The sequence below is a fragment of the Argopecten irradians genome, chromosome 3 (genome assembly GCF_041381155.1).
Source record: "Argopecten irradians isolate NY chromosome 3, Ai_NY, whole genome shotgun sequence".
Classification (NCBI taxonomy): Eukaryota; Metazoa; Mollusca; class Bivalvia; order Pectinida; family Pectinidae; genus Argopecten; species Argopecten irradians.
In genome coordinates, this window is record NC_091136.1 from 62,394,092 (window position 1) to 62,411,776 (window position 17,685).

The following is a 17,685-nucleotide window of genomic DNA, read 5'->3' on the forward strand; positions in this document are numbered from 1 at the left end:
GTATAGTGCATCCATAACCATATGAGAAATTTATGTGTTGTATATATAAAAACATTAGACAGAAGGAAACACAGTTTTTAAAGTATGGACAGTTATTTTTAACTTTAAATTGAGTATGTGGGCATCTATGAGTGTGACTCGACGATGTATGCGCAACAAGTGAAAACCAGCAAGTGACTCAAGTCTAAATTGAGGAGGTCAAGAGGTATTGTTGCCTATATAGACCGAAGATCAGGTAAATCAGGTAAAAAGGAAATCAGCTTTTAAAATGATTGAACATTTGCCATGTGAAGTCACAACGGGTACTTTTACACAAAATTATTACAGATGTTATATCTTGTAAAAAATACTAAAGTACATGTGAATATAAATATAACATTACTGATTAATGTATTGTAGTGTATTTGTAATCTTGAAAAGTATATAGCATGTTACCAGATATTTTCTGATTTTACCAGGTATTGGAATATATCAACAGTGACTCAATTATGCATTATTTAGGCCAGTGATATATTGAATCAAACACAAAGAAGATTAATACCTATAATTAAATTTAAAAAAAAAACACAACGAAACTTGATGGGTACGGGTTAGCCAATCATTGGTACGAGCTCGCCAAATATTTTGGGTACGACTTCGCCAATTTTGGGTACGGGTTGGTGGGTACGAGTTGGAATGGGTACGGGTTAACTATACCCCGGTTGATTGACTTTTACCTGTGTTCTATTTTTAGCCCCATATTAAGCAATAGAGGTGATTTTGTTTGTGACTTTTACAAACATTTAGATGATGAAATTTGTTTCCATTTGAGTAATAATGTGGAAAGTTGTATTAGTGATGATGCCATATAAAAATTATGATGCCCTTTTTTGATGACAATGTTTAAATCAACTTTATCACTTTTCATTTCATAGAATCCTGCATTTGCGTAACAAAATTATCCCTCAAATACAGGACTATTATACGGGATGGTCCCCAACCTGTATAACAAAACAATTGATGTCTCCTAGATGGAGCGACATGACGATTTGCCCACCCTCGAGTCGTCATGTCACCCGAGAGCGTGGTCAAATCGTCATGTCGCTCGATCAAGGGGGTATCAATTGTATAATGATCACTACATTGCATAAATGATTCGTACATGTTACTTATAAGCATGGTTTTATCACTACTACAATGTGTCAACCATCACCGATCGACATGAGAAACAGTAGGTTTAGTACAATTTATGGGGTCAAAATGCATTATACCTACCTCTCAATTGATTAATTAGGGCATATACAGCACAATCACATAACAAATGTCTAAAATAGGGTTACGAAAGTTTGAAAATATATTGGAATACGTTACAAATCCTCGTAATGCCACGTATTTTTACTTTCGACTGCACGTAAATATTCCCTTGCCTAGCACAAATGAGACACGGATTTTGATTGGCTTGCTATATTCCTTCACCGGAAGTAAAAGCACAGTTCGACAGTGTATGGAAAAATTACCGAGTTCGAAACGCATGTGTCGCCAGACCTTTAAAAAATATTTCTAAAATAATTTTTTTACCCATCATTGAATTATTTTTTTATTAAATTATCAACGATTGTATTCTTAGCATAATATTTAAATCTTTAAAATATTATGAAAATGGAGAATTATGGTATGCATTTCGCCACAAAAAAACATTCTAGAGCCTACTAAAAATTCCACAAAACTGGGAATTATTTTTATTTAAAAAAATCATATGTTATGTTAGATAAGTTTTCTCAGCATTTATTATGTTCGAGACTGTTTAATGTATTTCAAGTAAAAGCATTTTTTGTGATATTGACACATTCTTACGGCAAGAAGGAATAATGAAGACGCAAAGATAGTTTTTCCAGCTAAGCTGATCGTGAAGGGCAAGGTAGTCAAGGACGCGTTACCTGAATGGGACAAAATTCTACAGAGACGGGCGTCTACTGATAAGTACAGGTAATAGCAGGAAGTATACTATTCCCTGGTATAGTAAAAAGTGTGAGGAAATCAGGTCAGCATTTTTTGAAAAATTAAATCTATACAGGAGAGAGAGAGTACTAATGAGAATCGAGTTAACATAGTGAAAGCAAGAAATGAGTTTAAAAAGGAAGCAAGGAAATGTCGTTTAAGTTACGACGCTGATAAAACTTCAAAATTAGTGAATTTTAGAACTAGCAATCCCAAAGATTATTGGTCGTTGTTAAAAGAGTCGTCATCTGCAAATAACAATATCAACATTGATGCCGACGAGTTTGCGAATTTTTTCAGTTCAATTAATAATCCGGACGACCCCTTTTTTTACACCCGACGAAGATGTAGTAAATTATGTTGATAGGTACGAAAATAGTGAATTGCAAGTAATGTTTAATGAACTAAATCAAAACATAGACCAAAAGGAAATCACAGATGCTTTAAGTCGGCTTAAAAAACGGGCAAAGTGCAGGGCCTGATTTGGTGATAAACGAGTTTTTGAGTAGAGGGCGCATTATTCAATGCTATTTTTAGAAAGGGGGAATTCCCCACTATTTGGTCAGAGAGTTACGTGATACCCATTCATAAAAAGGGAAGCAAATCAGATGTTCGTAATTATAGAGGTGTTACTTTATTAAGTGTGGTTGGTAAGCTTTTTACGAAAATTTTGAATAATAGGTTAACTACCTGGGCCGAAAAATACAGTGTTTATGTAGAAGCCCAGGCCGGTTTTAGAGCTGGTCATAGTACGATTGATAACATTTTTATTTTACATGGCCTAATATCATGTTTTATTAATAATAGAGAAACTTTGTATTGTACTTTTATTGATTTTTCGAAGGCCTTTGATTATGTTGTGAGGAAAAACTTATGGTTAAAGTTATTGAAATTGGGAATTCGAGGTAAGATGCTTGATATTGTCAAGTCAATGTATCAATCAGTTAAAGCTAGGGTGAAAGTTAATAATGAACTTTCTGATGAGTACGAATGTGTAACCGGGGTAAAACAAGGGGAAAGTTTGTCCCCATTTCTTTTTGCAATGTATGTAAATGATCTTGAAGAAGAGCTGATTTTAAAAGGCTTTGAAGGGGTGTCAATAAATTTTTTGAAATTATTTATATTACTTTATGCAGATGACATCACTTTGATGGCCTGCACTAGTACTGGATTACAAAAGGGTCTGGATATTCTGCACGGTTATTGTGATAGATGGAAATTAAAAGTAAATGTTGAGAAAACCAAGGTCATGAAACGGTGGTCGATTACCAGAAGATTTAAAATTCTATTTGGGTGAGGATGAGGTGCAGATAGTTAAAAAGTTTTCTTTTTTGGGCTTAGTACTCTCATCCAGTGGGTCATTTTCCGATGCCCAATCAACTCTAGCAGGACAAGGAAATAAATCACTTTTTCAGCTGGAAAAACAATTGCAAAAATTTATTAACCTTTCACCTAAACATGCATATAATTTATTTGAAAAATTAGTATAGTATGTCCCGTAATGAGTTATGGGTGTGAAGTGTGGGGTTTTCACTCTGGGTTGGCAGTAGAAAAGGTTCATTTAAGGTTTTGTAAAAGACTGCTTGGAGTGAAAACTTCGACACAGAACAACTTTATTTACGGAGAAATAGGATGTTTGCCACTAAAACTCAAGAGATATTTTAAGATAATTAAGTATTGGCTACAGATTGTCCATCATAAGAAAAATGTATTGGTGAAGTCAGTCTATGATGAACTTTACCAACAAGCTGAATCATATAGAATAATTAACTGGGCAAAATTATTAAAAAACAATTATTATGTACGTATGGTTTTGGTTATGTTTGGTTAGAACAACAAGTTGGAAACGAAAAGGTTTTTTTAGAGTTATTCCAAACTAGAGTTAAAGATATTTTTATACAAAACTGGCATAGTGAGCTGGTAGATTCGCCAAGGGCAAGATGTTATTTATTGTTTACAAATGAATTTGGATATAAGAGTTATCTCGATACTGTAAATATTGAAAAATATAGAAAAGCTCTAACGAAGATTAGAACATCATCACATAGATTGTACATAGAAACAGGTCGGTGGCACAAGCCTAATCCAATTCCAGTCGATTTGAGATATTGTTTTAATTGTGCAAAAATTGAAGATGAATATCATTTTATCTTGGAATGTCCTATTTATGTAGATATTAGATCTATGGCATGTGAAACGTTGCAATATTCATTAAATTTATATTTTTGTTCTAAAAAATAAATATTTGTTCTTAAAAAAATAAATATTTGTTCAATAATACAAAATATATATTCAAAAAATAAATATATGTTCATAAAGAAAAAATATTTATTCAAAAAATTGAAATATATGTTCATAAAAAAATATATTTATTCAAAAAAATAAATATATGTTCATAAAAAATAAAAATATGTCCATAAAAAATAAATATTTATTCAAAAAAATTAAATAATATATGTTCATAAAAATAAATATATGTTCATAAAAAATAAATATATGGTCAAAAAATAAATATATGTTCATAAAAAGTAAATATATGGTCAAGAAAAATAAAAATATTTGTTCAATCTGTATTTAGGATTATTGAATATATATTTATACATTCAATGTGCCAAAATAAATATATGTTCATAAATGTTGCATTGTGGGACAGTATGTAATGACACCAAGGGCTTTCGTTACGGCGTATTTGATTGGATAAATGAAAACGAAAGTAGTCTTGATCATGGAAGTGTTTGTTTTCAAATGAAGGCTGCAGACGATTTGACGATGGAAGTGGAAATGCTATTTGTTTTGGTGAGTAAACTAAGTAATACCTACGTGTACATCTCAATTAAATGTAACTGTGTGACAGGGCACATCGTTTGCAATTGGCGTCCGACCAGAAACATATATAACGTTACGTAACCTCCCGTCAAATAGTTCAATAAACCACAACATGTCATGTAAGACCAAGACCGTTTTCGTTTATTCGGAGCAACCAGTTCGACCGTTTGTTATTGTCATTATCTAAAATGTAAATCCTGACGGACCTGCAGTTTTTTTGATGACCTATAGTCATCATGCACCGTCCGTCGGCGTCCGCCGTGCGTAAACTATTCATTCAAACGACTTCTTCTCAATAACCGTAAGGCCTAAAGTACTCATATTTGGCCTGTAGCATGCTGGGATGAAGAACTACCAAAGTTGTGAAAATGAATGACCTTGACCTACTTTCAAGGTCAAAGGAGTCAAATAGGCTAAAATCTTTGAACAACTTCTTCTCAATAACCGTAAGGCCCAGAGTACTCTTATTTGGCCTGTAGCATGCTGGAATGAAGGCTACCAAAGCTGTGAAAATGAATGACCTTGACCTTCTTTTAAGGTCACAGGGGTCTATTTGGCTAATATATATTAAGTACTTCTTCAAACTAGCCGAAAGGCCCAGTGTATTCATCTTTAGCCAGTAGCATGATGAGATAACGGACACGGGGGTCAAATATTCTAAAATCTTGAATTTTGAATTTCTTATCAAGTTCTTGCCAGTGTAATTTAGCTGACACTTGCATGAAATGAGCCTGACATGGTCCCGACCAAGTGTTGTTATATTTTAATGTTGATCCGAAATCCAAGATGGCCACCACACCTGCCATCTTGAAAATATATTTTGAACTTCTTCTATTGTTCTAAGTTTGGCTGAAACTTGCATGAAATGATCCTTACATTGTCCCGACAAAGTGTTTTTATTTTTTAACCATGACACCATATCTAATTAATTTCCTATACGGCTATTGCCAAGGTAGTCCGAAGACCGTTAAGGCCCTTGGGCCTTTTGTTTTTATACAGGCCTGTGAGGGCTTTGTTAAGGCTCGTCTGAAAACAATATCAGATTAGCAGGTCCCTCTGAAATTCATAAACGAACGTAGCCTAGGTCAAAAACACTCAAACCGTATAATCGAAAACGGCCAATGACTTTGAAGGTTCATAGGTATTGTGATTTTTAACCCTGCTCAGGGGCTTGTACCTTTGACAGTTGAGAAAACAATACACTGCAGCTTTATTAAAACTTATATTTCTGAGAGTTTTTCTTAATGCGGGGAAAATGTTAACATAAAATTGGGAAAATGCAGCAAATATTCAGCCACAGAGCCTAGTTTCTAATGATTAGATATATATATATAAGATAGGTCACGTCTATTTACATACATTACACAAATGTGAATAGATGTGACCTATCTTATATATATATATCATCATTAGGAACGAGGCCCTGTGTTCGGACAGAGAATTGTAAATAGTGTTACGGTTGCCTTCTAGCTTCGTGCTAGGGTGAATTTCCCTTTAGCTCAGTCAATAGAGTGGCGGACCAGTAAGTCTGGGGTCGCGGGTTTGAGTCTGGCTGGCGGCACACTACTCTGCGCCCTGTTACATTTTGTGCCGTAGACCACTCCATATGAGATTGAGAGCCTTTTTTGGAGAGAGAACCTGGGTTGTTCTGTGTTCGGGGGTGAACACGTTTGAAGGGGGGAGTATTAGTGTTGTAAATAGTGATATCGTCGCCTTCTAGTTCGCGCTAGGGGGAATTTCCCTTTAGCTCAGTCGGTAGAGTGGTGGACCAGTAAGTCAGAGGTCGAAGGTTCGAGCCCATCTGGCGGCACACTACTCTCGCCCTGTTACATTAGTATGTAAATAAACGTGATCTATCCTATATATATCGCATCATTAGGAACGAGGCCCTGTGATTCAGCCATAAATGTACATAAAAATCCCTGCTATTTGTTATATAGTATTATATTTTGTAAACAGTGGTAATATTTGCATTATCCGAATATACAACTTTGAATAAATTTCTTGAATCTTTCATTTTGAATATATATTTGGTAGAGTATATTTATCAAAATTAGTATATGTGTTGATATTCTATATTTTGTAGATCTCCTAATAGAAATTGTGACAGACATGAAAGAAAACACAGAAAATTGGCTGAACCTTTTCCTTAAATTTGCAAGCAGAAGACTATCAAGATTTTAGAGATTGTCAGAAACACTTATCTGTTTCTGGAGACAAGCGTGCAGAAACTACGCTCAGCTTATTTTCGGAAGCAGTAGAGAGGTATGGATTACCATCAAGGATATCAACGTAAGAGGTGATCGTTGAGTGGAAAATGTGCTAGTGGAAGAGTTTATGGAAAACTAAAGAGGATCGAACCGAGGCAGTTATATTGGAGGAAGATCAATACACAACTGAACAGTCGCAATAAACGACTATGGAGGGATGTTTATTATTCAGTGATAAAAACTTTTTATAGCCTTTTTTTATAACAATGTTTTTAGAATATGCAAATGTTTTAGAATGTCGAGAATGAAAATGATCTTTTCTGTCTCCATTATGTCTTACCATGGATTAATGCTGCTCCAGCCTCTCGGTTAATTTTCTGAAGCCTACAGTCAACATAGTATTAGAACAAAACATGGTGAACGTTGGAGTCCGTACATAATGTGGATGAATATATTGATTAAACTTACATAGACAGAACAGTGTTGCTGTAAGAGATGTCATGAAGTCAGCTAACATTCAATCATTTGGAATAGACCCCTTTGAAGTGTACACCAATAATGGAGACATGCTTCCACCACATTTTCCAGAAGTGGAATTACAGTTACCTACAGGTAGACAAAGAGAGGAAATCCTCAATGACTTGAGAACAAATGTTAATCCAATGAGCAACGGTCCAGAGTTTGGCATAGATACTTACCTAATTGTCAGACAGTATCTGCATTCCTTGCAGCAGTTGGTGTAATGATTTTTTTGCAAAAATTGTAGTGTTTGGTTGTACTGAAGAATTGTTACTCTTTTTTTGAGAGATACTGTAAGGAAGTAATGTTTTTAAACAACAGGAATAAAGCTATTGTGGCAGGGTAATTAATTATGTAATTAATTAAGTAACTAATTAGTTATGTAATTAGTATTAGTGTATTTATGTATGGTTATAAATTAAGATGCACCCCTGCTTGTCCCAGTACTGTCTATATGTCACCGTCTTGTTTACCTGTATACCTGTATGTTACCTGGAATGAGTGAGTGCATGGATGGATGCATGAGTGCATTATTTAATTATAGGTGAGGGTAGGTACCAGTCAGTTGACTCACCTGGCTAGTCAGCTGATTGATTTTATTGGGTAATAGATATTATAATAATGTGTTATTTTATTGGTCAAACTTTCCTTCCAAATTTCTATCTTTGGAGCACTTTCCTTTGTCTGTGGACAGTTCACAGAAAGGTTTTAATGAGAGCATGCAGTTGTGTTTTTGGTCTAGCTCTTAGACCTTTTGACTGTTTTGTGGAATTGGAATATAATTCTTCTACTTCTGTAAGTCATCTTTTTATTTTTCTTAGCAATATTGTATATCCTGTGCAATGTTCATAAAGAAAACTATGTATATTTATTTGTCTTATTTTGGTAAAATTATCAGAATGTATTTTTGAACAAGTTAAATTAACTTGAAAGTGTAAAAGTATAAGTATATATTTGAATTTAAGTGTAATTGTCTATTTATATGGACCATTTGATGTAAAGGAGTATATATTTGGATCTCTAGCATTATTAGTATAGAGATCGAAAACTAGTGTTTTATATGAAGATGTTATATTAGTTTAGACCTTTTTGTAACATTATGTATTTTATTCATGTACGTGTTTTATATGAAGATGTTATATTAGTTTAGACCTTTTTGTAACATTATGTATTTTATTCATGTACAATGTATAGGACCCTTGGTCGAATGAAACAGATAAAGTGTATGTAATGCATTGATAGTGTATTATGTTGTAGTGTCTAAGTGGGTAGATTATCTCCCCTTAGACTAGAGTATTTTATTGTATAGTTGTAAAGGGGCGAATTGTCTCACCCTGATATAGCATAGTATAGAGAAGACATTGTCTCCGGGAAAATATTGTCTCCCCTTGTATTTATCATAATATCTATTACATGTATTATAAATGGTTCATAAATGTCTTGTTCTACAGTTACTTATAATATAACTGTATTACTTTATTACTGTATGTTAAATAGATATTTCACATCTGATGCTAATTTACTGTAGGCTACTTAGGGATCTTGTATGTATGGATGGATGTATGATTAGTATGAATGTTATTATGTATTATTGCATTGTGAACATGTATTTAATGAGCTTGTTTTATTTTGTTACAGACATACACACTTACATGTATTGTCAATAAACCATCATGACTTAGAAGACGGATTGTGTCCTCTATTACATCCCAACACTCCCACCTTCATCTGGGACTTAACCAAACCCAGTTACACTATAACTGCATGTGGACAGCAGTATACCTGATGAAGTTTAATCAATTATTAAAGCATTCATTACTAAAGTCTATAATTAAAGAATTTCATGTGAAATGTTAAATGAATAAACAATCTAAGTAATTTGAAATAGTACACAGTAAAGGACTGTTAATAATGTTTGTTGCTAAAATTTACCCTTTCAGATTCATATCCTTTCAGATTCATATTTCGATTTTCAGATATAGACACATCTATTATGTGAGAAAATTTAAAGTTTGCATTAACTTGAAAGTTTTCTGATATTTTTAGCCTACTATTATATATTTATGAATTTGCCTTAATAATGGAGGAAATATACAATTTTGTTTTTCTCTTTGTTGCAAGTTTTAGAAAGCCCATTCACTTTATTGACTGATCAGGAGTTTTAAGCAAAATGTCCGACACTCAACCATTTTGAATTTTGACATTGACAGTTTATCACCTTTCATGTTTTATTGATCTTTCTCAAATTTCATATGAAGGTTACCTTCTGTCCCTGGTTTATGTACCAGAAGAGTCACATTAGCTTATTCAGGACTTGAATTGTAATTTTTCTTGTCACTTGCTAAAAAATGCAAGTGCCCTAAATTTGTAAAAAAAAATATCATTTTACTTATAATTTAATATCCGTATTAAAATTACAGTTTTGTATTACAGATGTATATCAAAGAACTTATTTTTGCATGATTATGCGAGGTGTATAGGTACCAGGGTACATGTTTATCAACAACATTATAGTAAGAACTGTGTCCTTATATTTTCCATTAAAAAACAAATTTTCCACAATCATTTAATATCATTTTTAGTCCTTAAGCCTTGCAAGCAACACCTATTATGCTGAGCGTTAAGAAGGAGTAGTACCAGATTTACAGACTTTAGTACCGCGGTGGCCGAGTGGTTAAGATGTACCGACATATTATCACATGCCCTCCACCTCTGGGTTGCGAGTTCGAATCCCATGTGGGGCAGTTGCCAAGTACTGGCCGCTGGTCGGTGGTTTTTCTCCGGGTACTCCGGCTTTCCTCCACCAACAAACCTGGCACGTCCTTAAAAGACCCTGGCTGTTAATAGGACGTTAAACTAATCAAACTAAAAAATTGGTACGTCTCTGACAGGGGACAGAACCCAAATTCTAGCTTCCTCACAAGGGCGAACACTCTAGATCTACCAAAGGCCAAACGTGAGGCAGTGCATTATTCAGCATACTACTAGCCATATATCACTTTTTTTTCTGTCATAGTTATGGAGATGTTGCAATTGATGGACGACATACTACAGCACATGCTTTTCTTATAGTTACAATTATGTATTAAGCTAAAATTTGTAATTTGCATACTTTAAGAAATATCGTTTTATAAAGGAATGCAAACACAAGTATAAACTGACTATGAAAATCTTTATTTATGAAATCAAAGGAAGGAATTAAAAATCTTATTTTGTAATCCAATCTCCACCCTAACACAGTAAATGCAGTTGTACATAGCTCATTTCATTAAACAACTTGAATACATGTGCTCACAAAATAATACCATTTATAACATAACAGAATTTACTCCAAATATTGTGATCTTTTGATTTTTTTCAATATCCAAAGTCATAGGAAAACAAGTTATACATGTATTTATAGTTTTGCTCCTCATGACATTACATCTACCATGCTATGAAAGCTGCTGCTTTGAGGATGAAGATGTGCTGTAAATAATTACAGGCACAGAGGCTGAATGGTCATGTGACTATTGGTACAATACAACACACCAAATTGGATGAAAATGCCTACCTCTTCTGCAACTTACAATTTACAATTAAGACTCATTGTATATAACAAGAGGCCCATGGGTCTTAACGGTTATCTGACTATTGGCAGGATAAACCACACCTCAAAGAAAATAGTAGTGGTAAACAAATTGAGGCAATACAAAACACTCTTTTAACAAAAGAAGTTCATTTTCTGATACATTTGATGAATTAGACCTTGAATGAAGGTCAAGGTCACTAATTTAAAACAAGAGGCTAATTTGGCCTTGATGGTCATCTGACTATTGGCACAATACAACACCTCAAAGAATATAGTAGTGACAAACAAGGCAATGCAACAAACTCTTTAATAGAAGAAGTTCAGTTTCTGATATATTTGATGAAATTTTTTTTACCTTGAATGAAGGTCAAGGTCTATATCTTTAATATACATGTTAGCCCTTCATACAAACAAGCCACAAGTCCAATAACAGGTCTCAAGGACTCTTAGCTATACACAAGTTGTTTAAAGATTTAAGCCTATTTAACCCCTGTGACCTTGAATGAAGGTCTAGGTCATTCATTTGAACAGACTTGGTAGCTCTTCATCCCAGCATGTCACATGCCCAATATCAGGACTCTAGGCCTCTTAGTTATTCAGAAAAAGTTGTTTTAAAGATTTTAGCCTATTTGACCCCTGTGACCTTGAATGAAGAAAATATTACTAAATTGATTGAATTGACCGTTATTAAAAATATTCTATTTTTGTTTTTATTTCATGAAATTTCATGTAAATGGTATTGCTTCATGAAACTTTATTATAACAGTCCATTTGAAATGTGTCACATTATTAAAAATTGATTTTATAACAAAAGTATTATTTGTTACAGGAATGACATGCTCAAACTGATTTAATTTTCCCAAATCCTTGGCATTCTTTCAATGCTCTCATCATAAGATGTTTCAGTTGATCTACATCATAATCCCTGGGAATATGAAAGTTCAATGTGCAAGTTGTCAGTTGATGTTTAAGGTAATCTGAAAACAGGTGGTTCTAAGAGTAGTGGAATTTTGTTGAGAAGCCTGCAGGAAGTATCTCATCCGCTCCAGTTATAAATGTGAGTAGTTCTCCAAATGTGATGTCAACTGAAATGGGGAAAAAAATCATACAAAAATGGATGTTTTGGAAATAAATCTGGTTCTCAATATAAACACTCAACACTTAACCAACATGCGAATACAGGGTTTTCGAGATCCCAAAACGACGCGAGTAAAGTACAATTTACCGTTCATTACTCACAACATCGCGAAACTCATGATATCATAATAACCGGATGCTGGGACTAATCCACAGTAAATTGTACTTTACTCACATTGTTTTGAAGTCTCGTAAGCCCCGTATTGGTATACGCTTCTATAGTCATTACATAATTGACGGATCGCAAGCTGTCAATCAAACCGCACATGACTTTGTATTGTGTGTGCTATGATGTTTGCTCCGACATTGAATAGAAACACGTGCGTTTGTGAGCACGAGGCGTAGCTATATTACACCTGGCGATCGGTCAATTGCTTTTAGATGCTCATCTACCGTAAAGATATTTTATCTAACTTACATGTATTAAATCTTAACCTCCAATGCTTTATGCAAAATTATTAAACATTTTATAGTACTATATTAAATTTATCACAAAACAAGCTTACAATAAGTGTTGCAAGCAACACATGTACCCTGCCATTAATTAAATTTATGAAGTTTGAACAAATTCTGTTGTTGTGTTCTCAAGTTATTGTCCCGAAAATAAATTTGTGAAACTTTCTAATTAATTTTAGTAACTTGATCAAGCAAACTTATTTTATCTAAAATAATGATAAATTAAATGAAGCTTTTTACAATTGGGATATGCCATATATACCTATACAATGTAAGTCCACCGTAGTTCATCTCCAGTTCTCCGCTGAACTTTACTACAATTTGCAAACCATTGAAAACACTACCAAGAATGTCTCTAAGTTTTACTGTTATTTCTTGTTTGTCGAACATGTGGATCCTGCCTTTCAATTCGTTTATACCTGCTTCAATGCCTTTGGAAGGAATACTGGGTTTATTTCTGTAAAATAAAATTGGAGCATAAATAGTTGGATAACAAAGTCTCTTAAACATTCATCAACATCCTAAAAAATGTTTTAACTCTATGATCAATTACTTGTATACTAGCTGTAAAGTGAATCTGTGGAGTTAGCTGTACATCAGCAGGGTGGAAATAGGCGGTATAACAGGTTGGGACACTCCCTCAAATACAGGACTATTACTCAAATGCAGGACTATTCTGCGTATATATACGGGAGTGTCCCCAATCTGTATAATGGGGGACTACTGTACTGTACGGTACTTGCTATGACATTGGCCAGAATCGCCGAAAAAAAGACCGCTTTTTTAGACACCGACCTCTATCCGTCATAACAAGGATTTATAAGTATACGTCCTTGGCAGGGACGTAGGAAGAGGGGGGCAGGGGGGTAATCGCCTCCCCACCCCCGTTACCCAGGACAGGGCCAAACATGTCTTTTTGCCCCCCCCCCCCCATTTTAGCCGACTGAAATGTTCTAAAAATGCACATTTGAAAGAAAAATGGGTCCTCCTGCACATTTTGCATACTTCATTTTAGAAATATGAGTACTCTGGGCCTTACGGTTATTGAGAAGAAGTTGTTCAAAGATTTTAGCCTATTTGACTCCTTTGACCTTGAAAGTAGGTCAAGGTCATTCATTTTCACAACTTTGGTAGTTCTTCATCCCAGCATGCTACAGGCCAAATATGAGTACTTTAGGCCTTACGGTTATTGAGAAGAAGTCGTTTGAATGAATAGTTTACGCACGGCGGACGCCGACGGACGGTGCATGATGACTATAGGTCATCAAAAAAACTGCAGGTCCGTCAGGATTTACATTTTAGATAATGACAATAACAAACGGTCGAACTGGTTGCTCCGAATAAACGAAAACGGTCTTGGTCTTACATGACATGTTGTGGTTTATTGAACTATTTGACGGGAGGTTACGTAACGTTATATATGTTTCTGGTCGGACGCCAATTGCAAACGATGTGCCCTGTCACACAGTTACATTTAATTGAGATGTACACGTAGGTATTACTTAGTTTACTCACCAAAACAAATAGCATTTCCACTTCCATCGTCAAATCGTCTGCAGCCTTCATTTGAAAACAAACACTTCCATGATCAAGACTACTTTCGTTTTCATTTATCCAATCAAATACGCCGTAACGAAAGCCCTTGGTGTCATTACATACTGTCCCACAATGCAACATTTATGAACATATATTTATTTTGGCACATTGAATGTATAAATATATATTCAATAATCCTAAATACAGATTGAACAAATATTTTTATTTTTCTTGACCATATATTTACTTTTTATGAACATGTATTTATTTTTTTGACCATATATTTATTTTTTATGAACATATATTTATTTTTATGAACATATATTTAATTTTTTGAATAAATATTTATTTTTTATGAACAGATATTTATTTTTTTGAATAAATATATTTTTTTATGAACATATATTTCAATTTTTGAATAAATATTTATTCTTTATGAACATATATTTATTTTTTGAATGTATATTTTGTATTATTGAACAAATATTTATTTTTTTAAGAACAAATATTTATTTTTTAGAACAAAAATATAAATTTAATGAATATTGCAACGTTTCACATGCCATATAGATCAAAACTGTTAAAAAAGAAATTTTGGTTGAGGCCTAATATGACTAAATTTATAGATCTCTTGACTTCAGAAAATAGTAGCATTGTTAAAAATTTAGCTATCTTTGTTCACAAGGCTAATGAAGTTAGAAATTCAATATTATTTGATAATTGATATATTTGTTATGTGCATACGGAAGCCGTCTGGCGCCACACCAAAAAATATATTTATTGTGTTCCCTCACAATAATATTGTGAGGCCACACAATAGTATTGTGAGGGAACACAATGTTATTGTGAGGCCACACAATAATTATTGTGAGGGAACACAATATTATTGTGAGGCCACACAATGCTATTGTGAGGGAACACAATCTTATTGTGAGGCCACACAATATTATTGTGAGGGAACACAATGTTATTGTGAGGCCACACAATGATTATTGTGAGGGAACACAATCTTATTATGAGGCCACACAATATTATAGTGAGGGAACACAATAATTATTGTGAGGGAACACAATATTATTGTGAGGGAACACAATATGATTGTGAGGCCACACAATGTTATTGTGAGGGAACACAATCTTATTGTGAGGGAACACAATCTTATTGTGAGGCCACACAATGTTATTGTGAGGGAACACAATCTTATTGTGAGGGAACACAATCTTATTGTGAGGCCACACAATATTATTGTGAGGCCACACAATATTATTGTGAGGGAACACAATATTATTGTTAGGGAACCTCACAATTATATTGTGTTCCCTCACAATAACTATTGTGTGGCCTCACAATAATGATTGTGTTCCCTCACAATAATATTGTGTTCCCTCACAATAACTATTGTGTTCCCTCACAATAATATTGTGTGGCCTCATAATAAGATTGTGTTCCCTCACAATAATCATTGTGTGGCCTCACAATAACATTGTGTTCCCTCACAATAATTATTGTGTGGCCTCACAATAACATTGTGAGGGAACACAATAAATATGTATTTTGATGTGGCGCCAGACGGCTTCCGTATGTGCATCCTTTCGCTGATTTTTTTTTTATTTATATATATATATATAGTGTACATCCTTTTTCCAGAAAAGTCTGTTTACCATTGTCATGTCTGTATTTGTTTTGCACAAAGGCTTTTTAGCCTATTTGCTAAATGAAATAAAGATTATATATATATACATGTCTTGAGTTTTTATGTCATACAGTATATGTACGTAACCGTTATATACCGGTATGTTGCAATTTACATTGAAACCATCGAAAAATGCAGAAGTGCTCTGGATGACCCTTAGATATCCAATATATATGAATGTTTCACTGGTATTTTCATCCTATTATACATAATACCGTGACATCGGCTTTGTGATTCTACATGTGGTGTTGTATTATGTAGTAAATGCTTTTGAACACAACAAACAGATTCAATTAAATCTCAATATTTTTTTTTGCAGAGGACTCTCTAGTAGTGCAAACACGATATTGGAAAAAAACACCCGGTAAAAAGTAAACTTAATAAAAAAAAATTAAAAACCCGAAAAGATTAGTCTATGTACATTAAAAAACTTCCAAACTTCAGGAATATCAATATCAAAATTCACCATGTATATCATGTATATGATATCATTGGAGAACAGATATAGGAACCTAACTTTTAACAATTCGAAATATATTAACACAATAGGAAAAACGAAATCTCACACTTGAAGGAAAAGTCCTCATCATTTAAAAAAAAGTTTCTTTAGTTTGTTCCTAAGTTAATTATCTCTAAAGATCATTCTGAAGAACTAAAAATAAATAAATAAATAAATAGCAATTTCAAAAAGTCTCTAAAGGCATGGAACATCTTGAAATACTAGCTCCAAACCTATGATAAAAAGTTCAACATGGATTTCTTTCTTTGCAAATGTAGCACAACAAAAGGGTTAGACCTCAGGAAAATACCAGATAAATACCAGCAGGTTTTTAATATAATGGCAGTATAACTATCCTGAAAAGATCACACCAGCAAGACATCCTGAACATCAATCTTTTTGGAAATAGGAAAATTTTTTATTTAAACACAAATCAATTTTCTTGAAACAATAGTGTAAACGAGGATTAATACAGAGATGGAATTGATTACGTGTGAAGCACTTCAATAGGATAGCCAAGTGTTCTCAAGCAATTATAAGTGAGATCATAAATTCTTGGTGTTCTGAATTAAAAAAAGACCAATACCAAGAAATTGGTTACAGATCTTAAAAAAACGAACAGGAAAATTCCGAAGAACAATGATGGCCTATGGTTAATATGCAATCAGGAACTTATAAACACAATATTGGGACCTCAAAATTCTTTAAACAAATTTTGTATATAGTAATAACTCAAAAACTAAACAAATGTACAAATAGGAAGACTACTTTGATAACAAGGATATCAACTGGAAACTTTTTTGGTAAATAATATTCAAAAGAAGATTGAATATGTAAGCATTTTCCATGGAAATATTACATATATTAAGAATAGTAAATCAAACAAGTTATGTACATTTTGCAAAATTAACAAGAAACTTAAACTCACTTTTTTATTCGTGTTCAAATATTAAATAATTGTGGTAAAAATTAGAAATGTTATTATAAGTGTTTACAATCTAGCCCCAAACTATCTTCTGCAAGAACAACACATCATGTTAGGAGTGAATACTTTTAACAAAGATATCTCAATCAATGTTAAACGAGACACAAGGACAGCCAACTATGATCAGCTTTAGTATAATAACGACAAAATGGTGGATATGGAAAACAAAAAATATCGTTGAATAAACATGCTCATGATGAAAATGTTATATTCAGACATACAAAATATTATTTGATCAGTACAGCACATATATTTGGTGAGGATGTGACATTGGAA

General features: G+C 33.5%; 1 protein-coding gene and 2 long non-coding RNA genes across 7 annotated transcripts in view; 1 reads left to right on the plus strand and 2 right to left on the minus strand.

The window, feature by feature from the left end:
* Window positions 1-1,429, minus strand: part of LOC138319319 (protein sel-1 homolog 1-like) — a 46,533-nt gene extending 45,104 nt beyond the window's left edge. Inside the window, exon 1 of one of the 5 annotated variants that reach the window (XR_011207991.1) lies at window positions 1,255-1,429. The gene's annotated coding sequence lies outside the window, so the exon portion shown is untranslated. The remainder of the gene's footprint in view (window positions 1-1,254) is intronic. The other 4 variants (XM_069262390.1, XM_069262391.1, XM_069262392.1 and 1 more) reach the window with 4 other exon arrangements.
* A 3,031-nt stretch (window positions 1,430-4,460) lies between these two features.
* Window positions 4,461-9,216, plus strand: LOC138319322 (uncharacterized). The gene is made up of 2 exons (XR_011207992.1): window positions 4,461-4,773; window positions 6,890-9,216. It is a non-coding gene; the product is annotated as an uncharacterized lncRNA (long non-coding RNA).
* Window positions 9,217-10,685: 1,469 nt separating this feature from the next.
* Window positions 10,686-14,471, minus strand: LOC138319323 (uncharacterized). The gene is made up of 3 exons (XR_011207993.1): window positions 14,212-14,471; window positions 12,959-13,153; window positions 10,686-12,188 (listed from the first exon to the last, which is right to left on the minus strand). It is a non-coding gene; the product is annotated as an uncharacterized lncRNA (long non-coding RNA).
* Between the last annotated feature and the right edge of the window lie 3,214 nt (window positions 14,472-17,685).